This window comes from Mixophyes fleayi, chromosome 3, assembly GCF_038048845.1.
Source record: "Mixophyes fleayi isolate aMixFle1 chromosome 3, aMixFle1.hap1, whole genome shotgun sequence".
Lineage (NCBI taxonomy): Eukaryota > Metazoa > Chordata > Amphibia > Anura > Limnodynastidae > Mixophyes > Mixophyes fleayi.
In genome coordinates, this window is record NC_134404.1 from 7,186,038 (window position 1) to 7,203,212 (window position 17,175).

General features: G+C 42.5%; 1 long non-coding RNA gene across 1 annotated transcript; it reads right to left on the reverse strand.

Moving 5' to 3' along the window:
- Positions 1 to 1,846: 1,846 nt before the first annotated feature.
- On the reverse strand, positions 1,847 to 17,111 carry LOC142142584 (uncharacterized). The gene is made up of 3 exons (XR_012689227.1): positions 16,826 to 17,111; positions 14,056 to 14,173; positions 1,847 to 1,957 (listed from the first exon to the last, which is right to left on the reverse strand). It is a non-coding gene; the product is annotated as an uncharacterized LOC142142584 (long non-coding RNA).
- Between the last annotated feature and the right edge of the window lie 64 nt (positions 17,112 to 17,175).

Here is a 17,175-nt window from a genome sequence, read left to right on the forward strand (position 1 = left end):
AACAGCGAGTTGTAGTAAACGTAGTACATTCACAGGAGGGAAAGGTTACCAGTGGAGTACCCCAAGGATCTGTACTTGGACCAGTGCTTTTTAATATCTCTATTGGAGACTTTGCAAATTGTATTGAAGGGATAGTATGTCTTACTGCAGATGACACAAAGATATGTAACAGGGTAGATGCATCAGGAGGGGTAAAACAAATGATTGATGATCTAGGTAGACTAGAGGAATGGTCAAGAGAATTTTGCCAAAATATGCAAAATCATGCACTTGGGGCTTAAAAATCCAAGGGTTAAATATAGTATTACCGGCACTATAATGGAATCTACTGAGAAGGAAAGGGATCTAGGAGTCACTATTTCAGGTGACTTAAAGGCAGGTAAGCAATGTAACAAAGTCATGAGAAAGGCAAGTCAGATGCTTGGTTACATAGGGAGAGGAATCAGTAGCAGAAAGAAAGAAGTAATAATACCACTGTATAGGTCATTGCTACGGCCTCATCTAGATACTGTGTTCAATTCTGGAGGCCGTATCTCCAGAAGGATATAAATACATTAGAAACTGTACAAAGAAGGGAAACTAAAACGGTGCATGGCCTACAGCACAAAACTTACCCGGAAATATTAAAAGATCTTAATATGTATAGTTTGGAGTAGAGAAGACACCAAGGGGACATTATGGAAACTTTAATATTTCCAAGGGTTATAACAAGGTACAGGAGGAAAACATTCTACAAAGGAAGAGAAGTACTAGAACACGAGGACATGTACTGACACTGGGGGGAAGTAGGTTCAGAGGAAATGTGAGGGAAAACTACTTCACATAAAGGGTTGTGGATAAGTTGAATAGCCTCCATCAGAGGTGGTAGAGTCTGATACAGTAGAGCAGTTTAAACATACTTGGGATAGACATAAGGATATCCTTAAAAAGAACTGTTGAATCTAAATCAGATTGTTCACCTGTAAGTGTCAGTTTATCAGTTATGAGCTCATCAGCTGGAGAGAATTAAATACACTGCATGGTTTGAGTGTACAATAAACTCTGCTTTATTAGTTACAAGTCCCTATCTATATAGCAAAAATCACGTATTACAGAAAACTACACCCCAAAAGGTTTTAACTACTCATGTTCCCTTTACACAGATGTTAGTATATTCTCTCATTATCACACAAAAATACTCCCTGGAGGGGGGGTTGGCTTATCTCCTGTCTGCTATGTCCAAGGTTATAAGCATAGCTTTGCAAATAATGAATTACTCCTACAAAACAGGTGCATCTAATTTGTATTTAAACTATAACAGAACAAAATGGCTATAAGGTAACAAGATGGCATCAGCTTAGCAAAATCACATTTCTCCTTTCCCATCTTTTTATTCATTATTTGCCCTAACACTACCTATCAGAGATCACATTCTTGCTGTCGCTTTTAATGGGTACTTATACACATACACCCTTCTAACAGAACATATGAATAGGGATGCCTAAAATTGGATAAATAGAACAACCCATCCCCCACCAGGAGCAAGTCCATGATCCCTCTTCTAGCTGATAGATGGTCAATGAGTCGACAACCGTCTTGCACCCGCTACATGTCCTGATGTCAGATCTTCACATACATCAGTGAACATGAGAGGCTCTGGGGCCTTTTGTGCTTCCTTTTTGTCTTTTAACTATGGATTTTTTTAGGGAAGGAAAAAAAGGAAAGGGAGGGAGAAAATACACAGTGCGCTCGGCAAGTGTTATATGTCACTTATTTCACAATAGAAGGGATTGTCCATTGTGCTGTATATCTTCATAAGGATAAACTTCAGTAATGACCATGTGGATTCCGAGGAAAAGGTTCTTGGTTTCTGTACTGATCACAACTAGCTGTAGTACTGAGAGTTCCACAAGGTTCACACTCATTAGATGGGGTGTACAGTACAGCGGTTAAGACAGATGTGGTAACTTAAATTTTTCTGGAAGAGAAACACTTAGCTTTACTACACTTGCTATAAGCCACATCATCAGTTTTATTAGTATATATAATAATAAGGATTAGTAACAGTCCTTGAAGCACAACATGTATAAAACCTGATAACCATCCTCCTATACCCTTGAACCAATCGGCCAGGTACAGCCATGAAAACTATCCTTCTAGATAAGCATCTCCAGTGTGTTCCTTTAAAAATTTATATTTCATGTCTTAATATTTTTGTAAGTGTTCATTAAACATTTTCTCTGGATCATCTGCGTCACTAGTTGAAAAGGTGCAACCCTGGGCTTCAATTTACATACTTAGGGTCAGGCTGTACCCTCCAGACTAAGCTGTCAGGTAGTCCAATATTAACCTATTGTCTTGTGTAAATGTAATAATGTGTTGGGCCACAATACTTACAAATACATTTCTGTATTGGGTGTAAACCCCTACAGTCATGGGTTGCTCTTTTCTTATTTGGTTGAGTTAAACTTTCATATTAGAATTTTTCTCATTATGTATAATGATCTCTACATTACTATTGGCATGAGTCTGGTTCTTCCAGACCTAGACTAGTACACATCTACAGCCTACAGCAAAGGAACATAATGTGCAATCAATATTCCTCCTGCTAATATCAATGAACACCACTCTCTGGTCCCCCTTGGACCTTTAAACAACTTTTAAAATACATTTTACCCAGACTCCCCTTGTCTGAAGATCTAGCAGTGGGATGCGTGTATTCAGGTGTCATGTCCCTGTACTTCCACTACCATGGGAGTCGTCAATAAGACCTGGAAAGAACTCTCATATCTGGGTTCAAGACTCATCTGACATGCTTTCTCACGACCACCCAGTCCCTAGGTTGCAGTTTATGGGTATCTGTATCAAAATTTGGGTCTGGAATGGAGGAGAACATTTGACCATGTATTTCAGTTAGTTATTTCTAAAATAAAGCAACATAGTTCAACAAATCCCCATGTGCTTGCTGTAGTTGCTATGGAAAATAACAATTTATTATAGCATATAAAAATGTTGTATAGATGTTATAAATAGGACACATATAGGTAAACCAATTAATCTAAATTGAATCCTAGTAATAGTGTTCAATAAGTAGAAATATAGTGATCAGCAACTGTTGGATTCCAAAAGTTCTGGTATAAAAACAGTATCCCAGGATAATGGCCAAAAAATATAATATGGTACCATAAATAAAATGCAAGAAAACCACTCCGCAATTGGAAAGATCCGTAGCATAAACAGGAGATGTATCATATAGATATTAGATCCTCGGTATGCTCAAATGACAAGTCTGAAAAGTATCCAATGTATAGGTGTCCGGTAGATATGTACACCATTAGGTGCCGATAACACCATCGAATTTCAAAGTAAACAGGTACTTATCTTGTAGTATGAGCCCATAGAATTTCAAAAGACAGTCACAGGTAGTGCTGCTGAGGTGCTTAGCATAACATGCAGATGATTTCCAAAATGCGGACAGATCCTTCAGTAATCCAATTTAACCCAGGGGTTGTAAATTGGCCAGCACCTGGTATATGGATGGCTGACGCGTTTCTCTGCGTACTAACATTTCATCAGAGGTAATCCCCCAAATCCCATGGGGAACCCCGATATATACAGGTACTTCTCCCATCTTTTGAAACTTGCTGCAATAAGGCAGCAGGATTCAACATTGTGCACAACTTAAGTGTAACATTACAGGGAGTTAATAGTGCTACTTAGTCTAGCTGCTGAGAAGTGTTTTGTTTGTGCTTGATTTAAAATGTATATTATCGCATGTGGCACCATTAGGGTTAGTGGGTGCCCTAGCACAATATCTGTACTTTTTCCAAACAAATATGACCAAATATTCACACATATTTCCAGATTATGTGATTTCCAGGTTTAAAGTACGAATATATATTCACAATTCTCGCTCACAGACGACATTTTATCTCATAACATTTCTTTATGGGCATAAAAAACCCTCCTGATTTCTGAGAACATTCATCAACGGCTTTTTTACACAGATTAAAACAGCTTTTAATAGCTTCATTAAAGAGAAAGCTATTTTCTCAACTTCGGAAACAAAATTACTTTGTTCAAATACAGAAACAGCTTGTTGGACCTCAGCCAGCTGAAAGTCATTGTGTTCTTCTGACTTATCTACATTATTTACAAATGTACAACTTTTTCAACCTTGAACCATGTATCTTTTAAAATGGACAAGACAGACAAACATTGATTTAAACTAAATCACACATCTCCCTTACAGAACACTAAGACAGAGAACAAACAGCGTGAACTTATCACGGATCTCCCTCACACGCAGTAAGACGGAGGTAAAACTCACATACAGAGAAAGAAAACTTAACTGATATCTTCCAGCCTACTGCCGTGGAACTACAAGTCCCAGCATTAGACTAAATACAAATTAGCTTCAACATGTTATTATCACTCAGCAATCAACATATTTTTTCCTCTTGAAATATTGAAGTATTCTTGAAGAACCTTTTTATCAATGTAACATACATTGCCAGATAACAAAATACAGAGTCCTTCTTTTCTCAACACACTAAAATCTTTTACATAGAATAAGGGAGGGGCCCATTTCACTCTCATCAAAGATACATTTTGTACACAACCAACTTGATTCATTATTTTAGTCATATCATTTAGCTTGTGATACATTTAGCCTATCTACATATTTTGCGACTTTCCAGATCTCTTAACTTTCCTTTGCCACCTCAAACTATCTCTTGGGGTTTGGGCTCAATACCCCTTTGTTCATGTCACATTACCACTTGCAACACCCTTGTTTCTCCATTATCACATGTCAATTCCTTCTTTGGCTATCCCCACTTTCTTGATAAATTACTTGCAGACCTTCTACTCCCCACATATCCTAGAAATCTGCGCATCATTTCTATGTGGGGGGGGTTGCTGTCATCTATCTGCTTACTGTCTATATTCCCCTATAGCAGTGGTTCCCAAACTTTCTCAGCTCGAGGCACCCTTAGGGTCACCATAATTTTACCAAGGCACCCCTAAGCAAAAATAATTACCGGTTAGTCCCGTTTTTTAAGTAGTTGGGTCAAAATGACGTAAGATGTATTTAGACCCCTTCACCATCACATTGTGCCCCTTTATCATATCACTCTGTATCCCCTTCGCCATCTCACACCATGTGTCGCCCTCTTCGCCATCTCACACCCTGTGTCCTCCTCTTCACCATCTCACACCCTGTGTCCCCCTCTTCGCCATTTCACACCCTGTGTCCCTCTTCATCAGCTCACACCCTGTGTCCCTCTTCAGCGTCTCTCTCTGTCCCCCTCCTTCAGCGTCTCTCTGTCCCCCTCCTTCAGCGTCTCTCTGTCCCCCTCCTTCAGCATCTCTCTGTCCCCCTCCTTCAGCGTCTCTCTGTCCCCCTCCTTCAGTGTCTCTCTCTGTCCCCCTCCTTCAGTGTCATTCTCTCCCCCTCCTTCAGTGTCTATCTGTCCCCTTCAGCCTCTCTCTGTCCCCCATCAGCCTCTCTGTGTCCCCCTTCAGTGTCTCTCTGCCCCCTTCAGCCTCTCTCTGCCCCTTCAGCCTCTCTGTGTCCCCCATCAGCCTCTCTGTGTCCCCCATCAGCCTCTCTGTGTCCCCCATCAGCCTCTGTGTCCCCCTTCAGTGTCTCTCTGTCCCCTTCAGTGTCTCTCTGTCCCCTTCAGTGTCTCTCTGTCCCCTTCAGCCTCTCTGTCCCCTTCAGTGTCTCTCTGTCCCCTTTAGCGTCTCTCTGTCCCCTTCAGCCTCTCTCTGTCCCCTTCAGCGTCTCTCTGTCCCATTCAGCGTCTCTCTGTCCCCTTCAGTGTCTCTCTGTCCCCTTCAGCCTCTCTGTCCCCTTCAGCGTCTCTCTGTCCCCTTCAGCCTGTCTGTGTCTCCCTTCAGTGTCTTTCTGTCCCCTTCAGTGTCTCTCAGTGCCCCCCTTCAGCGTCTCTCTGTGTCCCCCTTCAGTGCCTCTGTCACTCACCGGAATGTGAGTGCCATTTCCCGTGTGTTCAGGAACCGTGGCCGTCCGCCATCCTGAGGGTCTGCGCATGTGCAGCCCTTATCAAGCCTTCAATACCTGTTGCTTTTAATTGATTGGATGATCAGGCAACCCTCCCTTTTTAAACCACCTGTGATCATTACCTGTTTGCCTGATCTTGGAGTCTCATTCCCCATGAGCCTCTGAAGGTGTTCCTGTGTTCCTCGTGTATTCAGCTTCTGCTGATTCCTGTTTACTGCTATTGTGGTTGACAGACCACTTCAACTCTGCTGTGTTCATCGTGCCTGCACTCAGCTGATTCCTATCCGCTGCCTCCGTTACTACTACAGAGAGCCTGCTCACTTCAACTCTCCTGTGTTCATCGTGCCTGCACTCAGCTGATTCCTATCCGTTGCCTCCGTTACGACTTCAGTGTTCCTGATTGTCTCAACTCTCCTGTGTTTATCGTGTCAGCTCTCCGCTGCCTCCGTTACCACTACTACTGGATACCAGACCACCTCAACTCTCCCGTGTTCATCATGTTTCCAGTTTCACTTACTACTGCTTCCTGAGTATTGCTTCTTTGATTCTGGATTACCTGCCGTGCGCTGCACCAACCTGATTACCGCTTCCACCCTCCAGTGGTCTCTCCTCCTGCCGGCCTTCAACCTTCAGTTATCCCTGCACGTCGCTCTGACAGCCTGCTCTCCTGAACCGCGGTATGCATACTTTCCATTGACTTTGCTTTTGTATTGCATATCCACCTGGACTGAGTTGTGTTCTTCTCCGGAGCCTCCTATCCACTGAAGCTATTGTTACCATTGACTTTGTTTTCTATTGCCTGGATTGCTATTGAGACTTTGTATACTTCAAGCAGCGCTGGTCAGTTATTGTTGTATTGTGGATATCATCGTGGGATCAAGTTCTGTGTGCCCCGTGTATACTCTGCTTTACATTCATCTCCTCGTGCCCCTCCTCACATATATATAGCAGTGGTACAACTTGCTGACGCAGACCACTGACTCCTGTTCCCTGTGACACCAGTTTCAAGTATCCTCTCACATAGCAGTGGTACAACTTGCTACACGCAGACCACTGACTTCCCCGTTACCTACCTTCACCTGGACTCCATTCCTTCACTATAGACAGTGGTACAACTTGCTATACGCAGACCGCTGACTCTCACTACCTCCTCGCTACCCCTGGACATTCCTCCTCACTATAGCAGTGGTACAACTTGCTATACGCAGACCACTAACTCTCCTCACGTTTCCTTGTCCATCTGGATCCTCGTGTACATTCATCTACTCATTACCAGTTGCTGCTAGTCATAGACTTTCCTTGAGCATTCTCTCACCATCTGCTGTTTCTCCTGTTCCGTTGTCACCCTGCTACCAGAGAACCATAATACCAGCTATATTACTCTGGTAAGTCCATCATCTGGTGCTATCCTGGGCAAAGACTCCTAGTGCCCGTGACAGTAAGATCAGGCCATGACAGACCCAGGTGCAGAACCTACAGCTAAAGAGATGCTGCAGTATCTGGTTACCCGTATTGAACAACAGGATGTTCGCCAACAACATTTGCTGCAATGTTGCCAGGCGTTAGCCTCCCAAAGAACATCTGTGCAAAATATCACAGCTACTGTTGATACTCCTGTGCCTTCCTCCATTTCCCCAGTGCCATCCCAGGTGTCTACTGCTTCCACGCTACACCTGCCTACTCCCTCAAAATATGATGGAGACCCCAAAACATGCAGGGGTTTTCTAAATCAATGCTCAGTTCATTTTGAGCTTCAACCTCACAATTTCTCTACTCATCGTTCCAGAGTGGCCTATCTCATTTCCTTGTTTTCCGGACAAGCATGGGCTTCCCCTCTGTGGGAAAGAAATGATCCATTATTACAGGATAGTGCCAAATTTATTTCCACGTTTCGAAGTATATTTGATGAACCTGGTCGTGTTATTTCCGCTGCATCCAGCATCCTCCGTCTACGTCAGGGTCCTCGTACTGTAGGCCAGTACGTCATTCAATTTCGGATATTAGCCTCTGAATTTCAGTGGAACACTGAAGCGTTAATTGCCGCCTTCTGGCAGGGGCTTTCTGATAAAATTAAAGATGCACTGACTACTCAAGAATTACCTACTTCTCTAGAAGATTTGATTTCTCTTTGCCACCGTGTAGACATGAGATTTCGTGAAAGAGAGTCTGAAAAAACAACTTCATTTAAAGCACCTCTTCGTTCAAGCCCTCAAGTTCGCCTAGTTTCATCTCCGGCGATACCCATGGAGATAGGTCGCTCCAAATTAACTTCAGAGGAGAGGGACCGAAGAGTAAGAAATAGAATTTGTATCTATTGTGCTGATTCTACTCATATGCTCAATTCATGCCCTAAAAAAATCGGGAAATGCCAGGCCCTAACCAGTTCTGGAGAGGTGAAGTTAGGGTCCCTGGAGTCCTCTCCATGTTCTACGAAATTAAAAGTTTGTGCTTTTGATGTTACAGTTTCCTTTGCTACCAAATCCTTTAAGTCCCAAGCATTTATTGACTCTGGAGCTGCAGGAAATTTTATTTCTAAATCCCTCGTGAATCAATGGTCCCTACCAGTGATTACTTTGAAAATACCTATTACTGTGACTGCTATCGATGGATCACGCATTATTAATGGTCTCATCACCCAGAGTACGTCTCCAGTAACCCTTCAAATTGGTGTATTACACCAGGAAAAAATTTCATTTTTAATTCTCCCTGTTACTACCAGTCCGATTGTATTAGGCCTTCCATGGCTTCAACGTCACTCTCCTCAGATTGACTGGCACACTCCTCAAGTTACGTCTTGGGGGCCTGAATGTCATCATCGTTGCCTCTCTCAAGTCGTTCCTCTCAAAATACAGCAATCCTCCATTTCACCTTGTTAACCGGGACTTCCTCCTCAGTATGCTTCTTTTGCCGATGTATTTGATAAAACTCAGTCTGAACGTCTTCCTCCTCATCGTTCATGGGACTGTCCGATTGATCTGCAAGACTCCTCCCAGGGGACGTGTGTATCCACTTTTGTTACCTGAAACTCAAGCTACATCTGAATACATCCAGGAGAAATTTCCAGCGAGGATTTATTCGACCTTCTACCTCTCCCGCTGGAGCAGGGTTTTTCTTCGTAAAAAAGAAGGATGGGTCATTACGCCCCTGCATAGATTTTCGTGGACTTAACGCCATAACTATCAAAAATCGGTATCCCATTTCATTAATTACTGAGTTATTTGATCGTATCAAGGGATCCCGGATCTTTACCAAGTTGGATCTTCGTGGTGCCTACAATTTAATTCGAATCAGGTCCGGTGACGAATGGAGGACAGCTTTCAACACCAGAGACGGGCATTATGAATATTTAGTAATGCCCTTCGGGTTATGTAATGCCCCCGCTGTTTTCCAGGGTTTCATTAATGAGATCTTCCGGGACTTGTTATATGTTTGTGTCGTCGTCTATCTGGACGACATATTGATCTTTTCGCAGGACCTGCCTTCTCATCATCAACATGTGGCAGAGGTCCTTTCCAGACTCCGGAAAAATTCATTATTCTGCAAGTTAGAAAAATGTTCATTCGAGTTGCCCCAGATTCCATTTCTGGGATATATTGTCTCCGGAGTTGGTCCTCAGATGGATCCAGAAAAGATGAATGCTGTGTTACATTGGCCTCAGCCAACTACTCTTCGTGCAATTCAGCGGTTTTTAGGTTTTGCCAATTACTATAGACGCTTCATTCAAGATTTTTCCTCGATTGCATCCCCTATTGTGGCCCTAACTCGTAAAGGGGCCAATACTAAACAATGGTCCTCTGAGGCTCTTCAAGCTTTCCAGTTTCTCAAAGAGTCCTTCTCCTCTGCTCCTGTTCTTCGACAGCCTGATGTGACGCTTCCCTTCTTCCTAGAGGTAGATGTCTCTAATGTTGGTTTAGGAGCCATTCTCTCCCAAAGATCGGAGCAACAAAAATTCCATCCTTGTGCCTTTTACTCTCGGGGTCTTCTGCCTGCGGAGAAGAATTATACCATCGGGGACAAGGAGTTGCTGGCTATAAAAGTAGCATTAGAGGAATGGAGATATTTGTTGGAGGGAGCTCGTCATCCTGTGACAATTTTTACTGATCATAAAAATTTGTCATATTTACAGTCTGCTCAATGTTTGAATCCTCGTCAAGCAAGATGGTCTCTTTTCTTTTCTTGTTTTGAACTAATCATAACCTTCAAACCAGCTGCAAAAAATAAAAAAGCAGAAGCCCTATCTCGAGCTTTTGTGACGTCCTCAGACGTTGAAGATGGTCCCAACCACTCTATATTAGACCCCAAATGTGTTTCTCTGGCTGCTTCTTCCACTAAGGTGCTACCATTTGGGAGAACCCTCGTGCCTCCTGCTCTTAGGAAGAAAATCCTTTCGTGGTTTCACTCTTCTCGTTTTTCTGGACACTTTTGTGAACGCAAGACCTTTGAAATTCTTTCTCGAAGTTACTGGTGGCATTCTATGAGGAAAGATGTCAAAGATTTTGTGGCTGCGTGTGATTTGTGTTCCCAGTTTAAGACTCCCCGCAGAACTCCAGCGGGTTTGCTTCAACCACTACCCATTCCTTCCAAGCCGTGGACCCATATTAGTATGGACTTTGTTACTGATCTTCCTCCTAGTAAAAACTGCAATACTATTTGGGTAGTGGTGGACAGATTTTCGAAGATGGCACATTTCGTTCCTTTGACCGGTTTACCTTCTTCATCTACTCTGGCTGATTATTTCATCAAAGAAATCTTCCGTATTCATGGATGTCCTTCCGAGATTGTTTCAGATAGAGGAGTACAATTTGTTTCCAGATTCTGGCGGTCCCTCTGTAAGACCTTGGGTATCCGATTATCACTCTCATCCTCCTACCATCCTCAATCAAACGGACAAACCGAAAGGGTCAATCAAGATCTTGAGACTTTTATAAGGATGTTCTCTTCAGCCAACCAAGACAACTGGGTAGATTTGCTTCCATGGGCTGAATTCGCTCATAACAACATGTATCATGAGTCATCTTCTAAAACTCCATTCTTTCTGGTTTACGGTCACCATCCGTCTTTTCCGGAATTCCTGCCCTCCCTCCCACCCACGTTCCTGCTGTAGAGATTGTTTGTCAGACCTTCAAAAATATTTGGTCTCAGGTCAAAACCTGTTTAAAGAAAACATCTGCCAGATATAAGTCTTTTGCAGATAAAAAGAGACGGGCTATTCCACCACTGAAAATCGGAGATCGTGTCTGGTTATCAACCAAAAATATTCGTTTGAAGGTCCCATCTATGAAGTTCGCTCCTCGTTTTATTGGTCCGTATAAGATCATTCAAGTGATAAATCCAGTTTGTTTCAAACTTCTACAACCTAAGAACCTTCGTATTTCCAATGCCTTCCATGTGTCTTTGCTCAAACCTCTTATCATCAACCGTTTCTCGGTCCCTCCTTCAGCACCTCGGCCAGTTCAAATTCATCAAGAGGAGGACTTTGAGTTTACTCACATATTGGATGCAAAAATTTTGCGAGGAGTTCTTCGTTTCCTCGTTCATTGGAAGGGCTTTGGTCCTGAAGAGCGGTCATGGATCAAAGCAGAAGATCTCAATGCTCCAGCTCTTCTTAAGAAGTTTTATTCCAAGTTTCCGGACAAACCCGGTTCCAGGTGTTCTGTGCCCACCTTTAAAAGGGTGGGTACTGTCACTCACCGGACTGTGAGTGCCATTTCCCGAGTGTTCAGGAACCGTGGCTGTCCGCCATCCTGAGGGTCTGCGCATGTGCAGCCCTTATCAAGCCTTCAATACCTGTTGCTTTTAATTGATTGGATGATCAGGCAACCCTCCCCATTTAAACCACCTCTGATCATTACCTGTTTGCCTGATCTTGGAGTCTCATTCCCCATGAGCCTCTGAAGGTGTTCCTGTGTTCCTCGTGTATTCAGCTTCTGCTGATTCCTGTTTACTGCTATTGTAGTTGCCAGACCATTTCAACTCTCCTGTGTTCATCGTGCCTGCACTCAGCTGATTCCTATCCGCTGCCTCCGTTACTACTACAGAGTTCCTGCTCACTTCAACTCTTCTGTGTTCATCGTGCCTGCACTCAGCTGATTCCTATCCACTGCCTCCGTTACCACTTCAGTGTTCCTGATTGTCTCAACTCTCCTGTGTTTATCGTGTCAGCTCTCCGCTGCCTCCGTTACCACTACTACTGGATACCAGACCGCCTCAACTCTCCCGTGTTCATCATGTTTCCAGTTTCACTTACTACTGCTTCCTGAGTATTGCTTCTTTGATTCTGGATTACCTGCCGTGCGCTGCACCAACCTGATTACCGCTTCCACCCTCCAGTGGTCTCTCCTCCTGCCGGCCTTCAACCTTCAGGTATCCCTGCACGTCGCTCTGACAGCCTGCTCTCCTGAACCGCGGTATGCATACTTTCCATTGACTTTGCTTTTGTATTGCATATCCACCTGGACTGAGTTGTGTTCTTCTCCGGAGCCTCCTATCCACTGAAGCTATTGTTACCATTGACTTTGTTTTCTATTGCCTGGATTGCTATTGAGACTTTGTATACTTCAAGCAGCGCTGGTCAGTTATTGTTGTATTGTGGATATCATCGTGGGATCAAGTTCTGTGTGCCCCGTGTATACTCTGCTTTACATTCATCTCCTCGTGCCCCTCCTCACATATATATAGCAGTGGTACAACTTGCTGACGCAGACCACTGACTCCTGTTCCCTGTGACACCAGTTTCAAGTATCCTCTCACATAGCAGTGGTACAACTTGCTACACGCAGACCACTGACTTCCCTGTTACCTACCTTCCATTCCTTCACTATAGACAGCGGTACAACTTGCTATACGCAGACCGCTGACTCTCACTACCTCCTCGCTACCCCTGGACATTCCTCCTCACTATAGCAGTGGTACAACTTGCTATACGCAGACCACTGACTCTCCTCACATTTCCTTGTCCATCTGGATCCTCGTGTACATTCATCTACTCATTACCAGTTGCTGCTAGTCATAGACTTTCCTTGAGCATTCTCTCACCATCTGCTGTTTCTCCTGTTCCGTTGTCACCCTGCTACCAGAGAACCATAATACCAGCTATATTAGTCTGGTAAGTCCATCATCTGGTGCTATCCTGGGCAAAGACTCCTAGTGCCCGTGACAGCCTCTCTGTCCCCTTCAACCTGTCTGTGTCTCCTTTCAGCGTCTCTCTGTCCCCTTTAGTGTCTCTCTGCCCCCTTCAGCGTCTTTCTGTCCCCTTCAGCCTATATCTGTCCCCTTTAGCGTGTCTCTCAGTGCCCCCTTCACTTACCTTCTTTCCTGACGTCTTCTCTGCTGCAGCTCCTCACTGAGGCTGCCGGACATGATGACGTCACGCCCGGCAGTCAGTGAGGAGGAGGATCCGGCGCTGGATGATGGGTACGGTTTTTTTTTGCTGTTTTTTTTCTAGGGTGATCGCGGCACCCCTATGACAGCGCCGCGGCACCCCAGGGAGACGCGTCGCACAGTTTGGGAACCGCCGCACTATAGTGACAGTACTTTTGAGTCCCAATAGAGACTCTGGTCTAGTTTCTGTGGGTTGTCCCAATAGTGGACGTCCCGTTCTAGGGACTCCTAACAGTGAATGTCCGGGTCTGTGGGGTCCGTACACTAAATTCCACTTTTGGGCTCCATACACTGGATGCCCTTTTTGGACTCCTTATACTGGATGTCCGGTTCAGTGGGCTCTGTGCACTGGATGCCCCTTTTGGATTCCTTACACTGGATGTCCCTCTTGGATTCTTTACACTGGGTGTCCGTGCAGAATAGCCTGACAGCATCTGGGACGAAGGTCTGAACTCTTTCTAAACTTCTTGACAAAGTTCTGGGGATGGTGTATGACACATGCACTCAAAATTCACTCATCTTTCAGAAATCTAATTACCAATACAATTACAATAAACAAATTGTTAGCAACTGTACAATTCTGAGACTTACAGATCTGCGTGCCTGATACCTTAGACGGACATGAGGAAGCTATAAACAGAGGAACCTGACGAGTAGAAAACTCTAATCACCCGGGTTATAGTCAGAGTCCTGTGTCCAGGGCGACCTCCAGTTCTGTCTGTCCTTGGCTCAGGTCAGCAGTCTCGGTGTGGACCTCCATTGCTGTCAAATCTAATTCAGATTGTTCACCTGTAAGTGTCAGTCTATCAGTTATGAGCTCATCAGCTGGAGAGAATTAAACACACTGCATGGTTTGAGTGTACAATAAACTCTGCTTTATTAGCTACAAGTCCCTATCTATATAGTAAAAATCACATATTACAGAAAACTACGCCCCAAAAGGTTTTAACCACTCATGTTCCCTTTACACAGATGTTAGTATATTCTCTCATTATCAACAGGAAAACTCCCCAGGGGGGGGGGGGGGGGGGGGCGGGGGTTCCTGGCTTATCTCCTGTCTGCGATGTCCAAGGTTATAAGCATAGCCTTGCAAAGAAATGAATTACTCCTACAAAACAGGTGCATCTAATTTCTATTTAAGCTATACCAGAACAAAATGGCTATAAGGCAAAAAGATGGCGTCAGGTTAGCAAAATCCCATTTCTCAGAACTAGGGAACAAATAGGGTTTGAGATGACTGTAGGATAATTAAATGAACAAGATGGGCCTTGAGGTTCCTATCTGTTGTCAAATTCTATGTTTCTATGTCACATACAGAAGATTCATATAATTACCAACAGTTCTACAAAAAATATCAGGACAAAACTTATCTGTCATTATTATCAATGTTTATTAATAGGGTAAAACAGGTTTCGCAGATCTGCACAATTGTCAAACTGATATGACATACATGGACACAATAAATATAACACGTACATGGACACAATAAATATAACACGTACATAGACACAATAAATATAACACGTACATGGACACAATAAATATAACACGTACATGGACACAATAAATATAACACGTACATGGACACAATAAATATAACACGTACATGGACACAATAAATATAACACGTATATGGACACAATAAATAGAACACGTACTTGGACACAATAAATATAACACATAAATGGACAAAATATATATAACACGTACATGGACACAATAAATATAACACGTACATGGACACAATAATATAACACGTACATGGACACAATATATATAACACGTACATGGACACAATAAATATAACACGTACATGAACACAATAAATATAACACGTACATGGTGTGGCAAGAGCCCGCTACTGCAGAAGCACACGCGAGCAACTTCTTCCTTTTTATGGTGCTTTATTGCCAGGATGGTAAATGTTTGACACCGTATACTTGCACAGCAATCATGGAGACCCTAAACACTAGCTATACATAGTCCAGCTCTCTCTCAGGACCAGCCAGCTCACCCAGCGTTTGTCTCCGTGCACAAATGATATAAACAAGCTTTTATACCTGATACTCCTCCCCCAGCCTTAGCTTGATGGACAGGTGACACACCCACCTTCTCTTTAAAAGGAAACACCCATCACTGGCTTTGTAATTCAAACAGACACACCCTGTCTGTTTGCTGAGAGGAAAGATTTCAAGTCATGCAAGTTAAACCAAATTTAAACTATTGCTTTTCATACATAGGTCTTTACATTCAATCTAGGTGCATTACTGCACAAATGTTTTACTCTACTTCCCTGCTTTCTCTGCATATTGCCAGCTAAATGCCTCCTTTTGTTACAATGGACACAATAAATATAACACGTACATGTACACAATAAATATAACACGTACATGGACACAATAATATAACACATACATGGACACAATAAATAGAATACGTACATGGACACAATAAATATAACACGTACATGGACACAATAAATATAACACGTATATGGACATAATATATATAACACGTACATGGACTCAATATATATAACACGTACATGGACACAATAAATATAACACGTACATGGACACAATATATATAACACGTACATGGACACATTATATATAACATGTACATGGAAACAATAAATAGAATACGTATATGGACACAATAAATATAACACGTACATGGACACAATATATATATAACACGTACATGGACACAATAAATAGAACACGTACATGGACACAATAATATAACACGTACATGGACACAATAAATAGAACACGTACATGGACACAATATACATAACATGTACATGGACTCAATATATATAACACGTACATGGACACAATAAATATAACACGTACATGGACACAATAAATATAACACATACATGGACACAATAAATATAACACGTACATGGACACAATATATATAACACGTACATTGACACAATATATATAACACGTACATGGACACAATATATATAACACGTACATGGACACAATATATATAACTCGTACATGGACTCAATATATATAACACGTATATGGACACAATACATATAACACGTACATGGACACAATATATATAACATGTACATGGACACAATAAATATAACATGTACATGGACACAATAAAGATAACACGTACATGGACACAATAAATATAACACGTACATGGACACAATACATATAACACGTACATGGACACAATATATATAACACGTACATGGACACAATAAATATAACACGTACATGGACACAATACATATAACACGTACATGGACACAATACATATAACACGTACATGGACACAATATATATAACACGTACATGGACACAATAAATATAACACATACACGGATGCTATGAGATAACAGTTACAGTTATTAGAATTAATAAGCAGCAAATTCTATCCACGTCAGTAAACAAACAGCAAAACATTCACCTTAATACAGGACATCAGGGATGTTCGAGGTAGAGAGGACGCTGCTCATGTGACTTATAGTCTAGAGGGAAAAATACTTGAACAACCGCACTGATTACAATTATGATTTGGCCGCGCTCCTATCTGATAAGCAACACATTTTTATGATGAAAATTAAGAATTTTTCTGAAAAAAATCCCAAAACTGTTGGAGTTATAGATTCCTTCTCTGAATGGATTTCCCTGGAGAGTTCACAGATCTGTAATAGGGACAGAATGAATATTGTGAATAAAACTACACTACACCATACTTGTCTACTTTTGTGAAGAGCGAGTCCAGGGTGCGGGACGACGTCACACATCACATCATTT